The sequence below is a fragment of the Lutra lutra genome, chromosome 6 (assembly GCF_902655055.1).
Source record: "Lutra lutra chromosome 6, mLutLut1.2, whole genome shotgun sequence".
NCBI lineage: Eukaryota > Metazoa > Chordata > Mammalia > Carnivora > Mustelidae > Lutra > Lutra lutra.
In genome coordinates, this window is record NC_062283.1 from 77,398,045 (window position 1) to 77,407,404 (window position 9,360).

At 40.9% G+C, this 9,360-nt stretch overlaps 1 non-coding gene across 1 annotated transcript; it reads right to left on the reverse strand.

The window, feature by feature from the left end:
• Positions 1-298: 298 nt before the first annotated feature.
• On the reverse strand, positions 299-405 carry LOC125103386 (U6 spliceosomal RNA). The gene has a single exon (XR_007128388.1). It is a non-coding gene; the product is annotated as a U6 spliceosomal RNA (small nuclear RNA).
• Positions 406-9,360: the final 8,955 nt, after the last annotated feature.

Genomic DNA, 9,360 nt, shown 5'->3' on the forward strand with positions numbered 1-9,360 from the left:
GAGTAACATTTGGAGATTTGTTTTATTCAGCAGAAAAGCCAAAATTTTTAAGAATGGTCCAGGCTGAGAAGTAGATTACACATTTTTCCATTACTCTTTATTATTTTTCATTTATTTTTTTAATGGAGAATTTTTTTCTTTATTGAGAAACTTAAGACTTGAGTATATCAAATAAAACCAATTTCTGGGGGGAGGGGGGAGTCAAAACCCACAATAAAAAGAAGAAGTTAACATTGTCTGCACCACAGCAGAACCCAGAGAATGTATTCTTTTAATCGAAAAATTCCAGGCACTTTATAAAAATACGGAATGCTTCACAAGTTTGGGTGTCATCCTTGCAGGGGGACGATGCTAGTCTTCTCTGTATCATTCCAGTTTGGGTATATGTGCTACCGAGGCGAGCACCCATGACCCTTCTTTAAACGTGAATTCATAGATGCTGAGAAAACACATGGACATAGAAAACCCAGGTTTTATTTTCAGAGCACCCACCTGCCACGTGGTTCCGCTAAAGCAGGCAGGATGGATGCACAGGGTCAGGTTCTTTGCCACTGGTGGTAGAAAAAGTGATCGAACGCTGCTAAAAAGGAAATGCTCAGGGACACACAGAGTCCCTGCGCTTGATGGTTCCTCGGTCGCTGGCTCACTGAGCAGCCACACTGGCTACTGGTGAGAGGTGGCGCTCTTCACCAGCAGATCACCGAGGTAAGCCGCCGGCTGGGCAGGAGGCTTGCCATTTCATTACATCCCTCTAATGGGCTGCAGATGTGCCATATAAACAAATGTGGAATGCATGGATATCCTAAAAGTGATTGTCAAGGCATCACGTTCCCTTGGATGGCAAACTTCATTCATCATTAATAGAAGAAAAAGGGAAGAAGAAGGAGGAGAAGAAGAAGAGGATGAAGAGGAAGGAGAAGAAGAAAAAGAACAAGTGGAAGAAGGGCAAGAGCGGGGGAAGAGAGAGAAATCTGCAAAAACTTCCAGTGTTTCCAGAAAAGTTTGTATTCCCTTGGGGGCCAGCCTTAAGCTAACTGGAAAAATTTGGGTTCTGGATTAGTGTTACAAAGAGGTGAGGCTGGCTTAGCTTTTGATCTGCAGGTAGAAGCGGTTGGGTTTTTGAGGATCGGTTAGCCACAGCTTTGGCCTTCTAGGTATTAGTGTTCGTAGAGTGCTTTAGAGAAGAAGACCAAAGTTTTGGAGACTTTCAAAGGTAAAAGTGATATTCTTAGTTTAAAAAAATGTAGTACTGTAAATAGTACTGTAAATAGAAATTAAAACCTTGGGATTTAAAAAACTGTGGCTCAAATTTAACACAGAACTCCCAGAAAACAAGGCACATGGCTCTGGTTCCCTGGTTTGAACGGATGGTATGACAGGATGCATCCTTTTATACCTTTCAGGTCATGAATCTTTGTGGTCATGAAATAAGGGTTGGAATTTTTCCTTGGCCTTGCAGCCAAGCTGGCTCCCACTCTGTTAGCCTCCCAGGCCTGGTCAGCTATTTAGCCTATGTACAAGTATCTCCAGGTCATGCTTGAATTCCTCCAAAGATGGAGAACTCACTGTCTCTCATGATGGCCCACCTTGGACAGTGCTTCTTATTAGGTCATTCTATTTATACTAAAATGAAATTTGCTTAGCTGAGGTTATTTTTTTAATTCATAAAACAAAACAATACCTTAGAGAACATTTGGAGCATCTGCCACTTGTTAGGCCTCAGGAATAAAATCATAAGAAGAGGGGCACCTGGGTGGCTCAGTGGGTTAAGCCTCTGCCTTTGGCTTAGGTCATGATCTCAGGGTCCTGGGATTGAGCCCTGCATCGGGCTCTCTGCTCAGCAGGGAGCCTGCTTCCCTCTCTTTCTGCCTACTTGTGATCTCTCTCTCTGTCAAAAAAATTAATAAAATCTTAAAAAAAAAGAGATGAGAAGAATACATATAGTTTAGCTGATCTTGTGGGATATCTAGTCCAGTTTGATGGATCTCAATTTTCTCTATCCTCATATTCCCAAGAAATAGGTCATAGTCCTGTGGACAACAGTGGCACTCTACAGAATCAACACCTGCTGAATTTGGTGTGTAGATGCTTTTCTAGGAAGTGAGTCTCCCTCCAGGCTGGTAATCCTCAACATCTCAGCAGAGAAAGGGACCATAACCTGAAGAGGTCCCTAAGTGACTCTACTTACCACCACACCCCCATTTAAGAATCACTGCTCTGATAGTTCTATATTCCTATAGAGGTCCAGTCCCATATCAACAGGATGTCAGATCAAATATCTGAAGAAAACTGTCATATATCTTTCTTCCCACCATTATCATTTCTTCCGGCTAAACGCGCCACAGAATTCAGACTATGATTACTGTATTCTTCTTCTTTTTTTTTTTTTTTAAGATTTTATTTATTTATTTGATCACAAGTAGGCAGAGAGGCAGGCAGAGAGAGAGGAGGAAGCAGGCTCCCCGCTGAGCAGAGAGCCCAATGCGGGGCTTGATCCCAGGACACTGAGATCATGACCTGAGCCGAAGGCAGAGGCTTTAACCCACTGAGCCACCCAGGCGCCTCTGATTACTGTATTCTTGAAGAAAAGACTGGCTCAAAGAAAGCCATCGAGAGCAGCTGTAAAGGCATCCACATCTGTGCAAAGTGGAACTGAATCCATCAGGCCAAACCAACAGCTGAGGAGGAATAGAGGTGATGAGCAGGGAGAAACCTGAGCGTTGTGGAGTTCCTTATAGATGTGGTCTTTCCAAGAGAACATAGTCTGCAGTGACCAGCCAAAAGTGTGGGGGACATGGAGAAGAGGAGAGGTAAGTGTACCTAACTCCCTACCTTCTTGTTTCCTTCATCCTAAGATTGTTCCTTGATGGGGGTTAGAAACCAGGTGGAAGAAAGCATACTCTATACCGTGGCGAAGTTCAGATTTAGAGACAGAGAGATAGAGAGAAGCAGGGAAAGACAGAGAGAGAGGGGGGAAGAGGAAGAAGAGGAAGGAAATACAAGCTAAGATAAAAATCGTTCCAGCTTATGTAGCTGGAATGCTTATAATGTAAAGAGACAGCTGCATTAAGGGTTAGACCCCACTGCCTGATTAACATCATTTGATCTTCTGCTATTGAAAAGACCCTGTGTATTTTCAAAGGCAGTGGGCGTCTTAAATAAAACCAGGAGTCTGGGTAAGCAGGAAGTTGTTAAAAAATAGCTCACTTTTTGTTTAGTAATCTCTTTGTCCTACCTGCTTCACAATCTTCAGTTTTCTTCTTCGTATTATTAGGGCGTTGCCCCTAAATCTGAAAATTGGGGTCCTGGGAAGTTTGATATGACAAAAATAAACATGAAAAAATCATGATGACCTAAATTGGTCAGATCAGATTTTTTCCCATGAATATCATCCTGGGGAGCTTCTTTTTTGGTTTTGCTTTGAGTTTATTTTTTTTATCCTTTACTCTCCATGGCCAGCAATCACCACTCAGTCTCAGTGAGAGAGATTAGCACATCATTATACAATGCCATTTTCATGTTTTACTTTCTCTTTTGTTAATCTGCTTTTCTTTTTGTAAGTTTCAAGTGAGATTGGAACTCTTACTGATGTAGAGATCGATTGTCAGAAAGTCAGAATTTTCCACTAGCCAACTTGCAGCACAATATCGGTGGGAGGAATCAGAGCATCTCCACACCCATGCTGTCATCCCAGGGTGGCCAGGCAATGAGGTGGGAGGGCCTCTGGTCATTTGAGAGGACCAAGCAGTCGTCATAACTAGTTCAGTCTATGTGGCCCATTCAGCTCTTGGCATTGCTGCCAAGCCAGCCAACAAAGGAGCATTGTAATCCTGACAGTTTCCCAGCATTGACTGGACAGGCGCAGACCACCAACCAGCTCCCTTCTCTTCTACTGTTCCCAAGTGAGACCATGAATGGAAAAAAGTCAGTTGCAAAAATCCCACATCCTGCTGAAGTTGGTGTGTAGATGCTTTTCTAGCAAGTGAGACTCCCTCCAGGCTGGTAATCTTCATACCTGTTTCCTTTTTCTGTTTTGTTTGTTTGTTTTTAAATATAGTTAGCTTGAATGGTAATGCATAATCCTCATTGATGCCTACCAAAAAAAATTAGGTTTTGAGTTTTGAAAAATAAGCATATGGAGTGCAATAATATGGAGAATGGGAAGTGTGATAAAAATAAAATATCATGAATGTAAAAAAGGTAAACTAAGATAAGCTTCTAAGTTGAGAAGCTAGTGGTAGGAGCCACTATGATTCTTAAGAAATTAAATTCAGGAGTATCAGAATATGGTTTTCAGGTAGAAATGGAATCATTTTAACTCATTTTAACATTCTGAATATGCATCCCAAAGCTGCCCTTTCTGTACACCAAGCCAAGGACATCTCCAACTCTGATTTTAAAAATTGCAGTAAGTAAAGTAAAATATTTAAGAACAGTGTAAATTCAGAGATACTTATCGTGTACTTGTTACTGATTGAAAGTCAGGAAGTTTTCTAATAATCAGATAAAATGATTTTTAATACATGTCAGTGGTAAATGTAGCATAATTTTATTTATTTAAATTGTCTTTTTAAATAAGTGCAGATTATAGTGATGGGATACCATGTTTACTTACCAGTTATCAAATATTCAAATGACAGTGCTTCATGCTGGTAGCAGAGGTGAAATGAAAATATAGTGTTTAAACCGGATCCACAGTTTTAGAAAGCAATTTAGGAAAAACTTAGTAGTACTCTGTCCCTTTGATTCAGTTATCCTACTTCTTAAAATAGATTTATGTGTTAAAAAAATATATATCTATGTGTTTATGTATTAAATACACATATGACAATATTATACTAAAGGCAAAATAAGAGATTAAATATAGTATTATTCATCAGAGCAAAAATAAAAACAAAAACAAAGAACAGGAAAAAACAAAGTTCCCAAACAAAATGAGAACAATAGAGTTGCTTCATAAGTAAATTGTTAGCTCTAAGTAAAGGTACAGGAGAAGATACTATGTCGCTATTAAAATTGATGTTTCCAAAGATTCTTAATAATATGGGAGAATGCTTGTATGAATATTAGGTGAAAAGAGAAGCTGTAATTGAGTAATTGGTAACGATCTAAGCATACAAAAGTACAATAACACACTAATGGTCTTGTTTGGCAAGATTATGGTTGGTGTTTCCCTGTACATTTCCATATTTTCAAAATTATTACCAAAGAACATATGCCATATTTCGTAATCATTAAAAAATTGTATTTAAAAAAAAAAACTTTCTTCTACTGCAAAAAGACTACTAAAACTTCTAAATGTCCATCTCCCTTATGCTTAAGGGTTATTTACTTAAACACAATACGAATGAGAATGATACCTTGACATGTTACCAGGAAGTCCTGCTGAGACAGATTCTGATGCTGATTAGATTGACTTTCCCTTCCTTTATTTTCTTCTTGAACCACCCCTGAAAATGTACAATAGGTAAAGCAACATAACTTGGGGTTATTCTTCTCCTGTGACCCTAGTATTGCCTCTGGGCTTGTCTGAGTTGGCTTATCGGGGAGAGAATGCTGAGTCCTGCACTGTGGTAGAACAACCCATAATATCCAGCATGCCAGAACCTGTGCCCCGGGGGAATAACTCCCTTAGCAACAGCCAAGCCATGCGATGTCCCTCATGGAAAGTCTCACCAAATGTCACAGGTTTGAAAACTCGTGACGGTCACAGTGCTTTTTTGCTTTTATAGCCCAGGATTTTTTCAATTTTGTTTCATAGCTAATATACAAGTCTTTTTCTACTAAACTCCAAGAAGACAGGTATCAGGTGTCTCGTGCAATCATTCATTCAGCTAGGAATTTTCAAACACAAGAACACTTGTGTTCTCTGAAGCCGTGGAGCCCAGTGGTTAAGAGCATCAGCTTTGGAGCTGGACCCAGTTCCATAGCACTAAACTTAAGCCAAGGCAGGAGGTGGAACAGTATGTGGGGATCTGAACCAGGATGCCTGTCCCCGTTCTGGCTGCTGACACTAGCAATGAGGACTAAGTAGGGTCAAAGGGCAAATTTCTGTGGAGCCTGTGCTCCTTGTATCCATCCTGCCTTTTATGCCTTCATCCAGGTTCTAGGGACCTTAGAATTTTCTACCCAACAGCCCAAGCCCTATCTGCTCAGGCTTCTTTCCAGATCTGTTTCTCTGAAAGTGCATTATACCACTGCGGGGGGGATCACTTGTAGGCTCAGAGCGGGTCAAAGGACAGACTTCTGGGCAGTGTGTGTAAGGAATGTGGCCATCAGACTAGCACAGAGTCCTTGCAAAAATGGAAAGTGCTTAACACAGTGCCTACTATGCAGTGAATGCTTAGCAAATGTTATTTCTGACGTATTCTCTTAGTATCTTATTAGATAATATTTTCTGTTTTGAGAGAGAGAAAGAGAGAGAGAAAAAAACAACCATGAGCATACAAGCTTCTGTAGGAGAATACTATTTTAATTTTTGGTATACAAAATGGAATTCTTTTTTCATTTTATCAGTAACTTGGCTGTTATCCTGGCCCAATTCCAAAACTCTGTATTTAAGCTAATTACATTCCTCCCCCACTGGATAAATTATTCTTCACTTCCCCCCTAAAAACCATCATGTTATACTTGTGAAACAAAATAGCTTCTGTGTTCTACCACACAGGCCAAAAATGGTTGTATTTCAATACATACTGTATTTCTCTGTGTGACTAAGCTGAGGGCTGCATTGGGATTTATTACAGTGAGATGTGAGTTTCATTCGATGATGAATCTGAATTAAGATAGATTCCCTATTAAACGGAGCACTATCACAAGATGCCTTCTCCCAGTAACTTAATATGCGGAGAGGTTTTTTTTTGGAAAGATTCTATTTATTTATTTGACAGGCAGAGAGAGATCATAAGTAGTCAGAAAGGCAGGCAGGGAGAGACGGGGAAGCAGGCTCCCTGCTGAGCAGGGAGCCCATGGACCCTGAGATCATCACCTGAGGCGAAGGCAGATGCTTAGCCATCTGAGTCACCCAGGCGCTCCACCATGCAGAGAGTTTTTAAGGCATTATTTGGGTTGAGACTAAGCAGATGTGAGCTATGGAGTCCACCTCTAAGTCTCTGTATTCATAAGCAAGTCATTTACTTGTCAGTTTGACTTTTTTTTAATGCCAGAGGTGTGAGCATTCCTGAAAGGGCTAACCCAGTGTTCTGACTTTCATTCTGAATAATTAAGAGATGTGATTTTTAAGCAAAGCTGTTAAAACTAGAGACAAAAACACTGAGGTTCATTAGGAAGTCACTATCCTCTTTCCTTTGCTCTGAGCTTAACATCACTTAGGTCTAAAATCCTTTTTTGGTGTCTGATTGAGGAAGGTGAGTTTCATCTCTTAAGATCACAGAGTGTGGACTAGGTGGGGGTAGCTAAATCCGAGTGGCACATTTTCATGAGGACCAGCAGTGTAGGACTCAAGGTGCGGCTGAGAGCACAACCAGCTCCCCTTTGAGAAATGTCCCAAGAAACATCATCCCTAAATCTAAACTATTCTAAATATATGTATCCCCTCCACCCCGCCATGAATCAAAAGTCTGCAGTATGCCACTTTGCTTTTACAAAAAAACTACTTTAGTACCTATTTTCGATAACTGAAGAAAATCTGAAGAGGGTTTTCACATTTAAGAAAAAAAAATGAAAAGCAAAAATAGCATTCAGTGTTTGTTTTGCAGTGAGTTTTTACGGAAGCTGCACAGCCCCAGTGGTGAGAGGGGTCCCCGCCCCTCCCCCCCAGCTCCTTCCCCAGGAACTACACTCAGCACCTGAGCATCGAGCAGCCAGAGCTCTGACTTGTGTCTGTGAGCATTTGGGCTTTATCTTGATTTACTTTGTGCATCCATTCGCAAGATGCATCCAAAGGTATCAGAAAAGTCTAAGGTTATTGATTGGTCTGAGAACACTTTAAAAACTTTCCATATTACTTAGTGGCAATGGCTTTTTCACTTTATGCCATTTCAACTTGCAAAAGTTTTTATAGGGACGTTCTACTCACAGATAGTGGGGTGGGTAACCTGTTTGGTTTTTAGACTTCAAGCAAGAGACAACTCTCACTAAGAGAGTTGCCTTTCCCTGCATTGTACCTGTTGGGAAGGGACCTTGTTGTTATGAATCAGGAGTTCATACCCCAAGACTTTGTGTGGCCCCAGTGTGCGAGGCACTGCGATGTGGCCATGCCCGGCTCTGTGTGTGGGGAGAAGGGAGGCCATCAGTCTCTCCTGCCCTTGAGGACTTGCTGAGTTACTGTCCTGGTTTCAGGCTGAGGGAACCCAAGTCCAGGGATGTTTCTCTTCTGGCTTTACTCTCTTCCCATTCAGTCTGAAATGTTTTTCTCAATCTAAGTCTCCACTGCTAAAACAAAACAGATCATTGAAGCCATGAACCACTTGCTCAGGCCCAGATAACACTTGGGAGAGGGAAGCATCTGAATGATTCAGTGAAAAATAGCTGTTTTATCTGACTGATTCTGAAAAATGATCTCAATTCTCTGTCTTTTGGCTTGTATCTACTGAGGTAGATACAACCAAGCAACTCTTTCTGGTGTTTGAGAGTTTTTGAAGTTATTGCCTTAGTCTCCTTGGAAAGATTGGCGGTGGGAATAATTTACATTAGATTATCATCCTGGGTATTACTATTATTTTGCATACTAGGTAGAGCCTTTTCTCCAAACTGGACTCGAATAGGTGACTCCGGAATAGAATTCTTTACTCTGGTCCCAGACTAACGGGTGTTCTGTGTAATGACGTTCTGCAGGGTTCTAGAATGCTGTACCTTATTTATCAAGGTGTGTCTCTCCACAGATGATGAACTATGGAAATGGAAGGAGAGTTTCTGTGTTCAATTTGTCAGGGAGATTGACGGGCTTGGCCCATGGGAGGTGTTCAGTCAACTTCAAGCTTTAGCTAATAAAGAAGGAATTAGGGGTGCTGAGTAAACCGAGTAGCAATTCAGTGAAACACCAGGGAATTAGGATCGAGTTAAATGAACACCTGTTAATTCTGTAGCGCCCCCCTCTCCAGGGCAAAGCTTGTGGCAAGAGAATGCTAGATGCTAGAAAAATGAAGTCAGAGCCAATGCGAGCACCATTTATAACCATGGATGAGACATGCTGAAGTTAGACCCCCGTCTGGGAAGCTTGGATTGACCATTCGCTAACCATGTACTTTGGATTAAGTTTCTTAACTTCTTAAACTCCTTGGTGCCTAAATTTCCTAATCAGCAAAATGATGATAATTTAGTCTTCCTAGTGCTATTGTGAAGATTTATTACTGCAACATGTATAAAATGCTTAGCATAATACCTGGAACAAAATTAGTA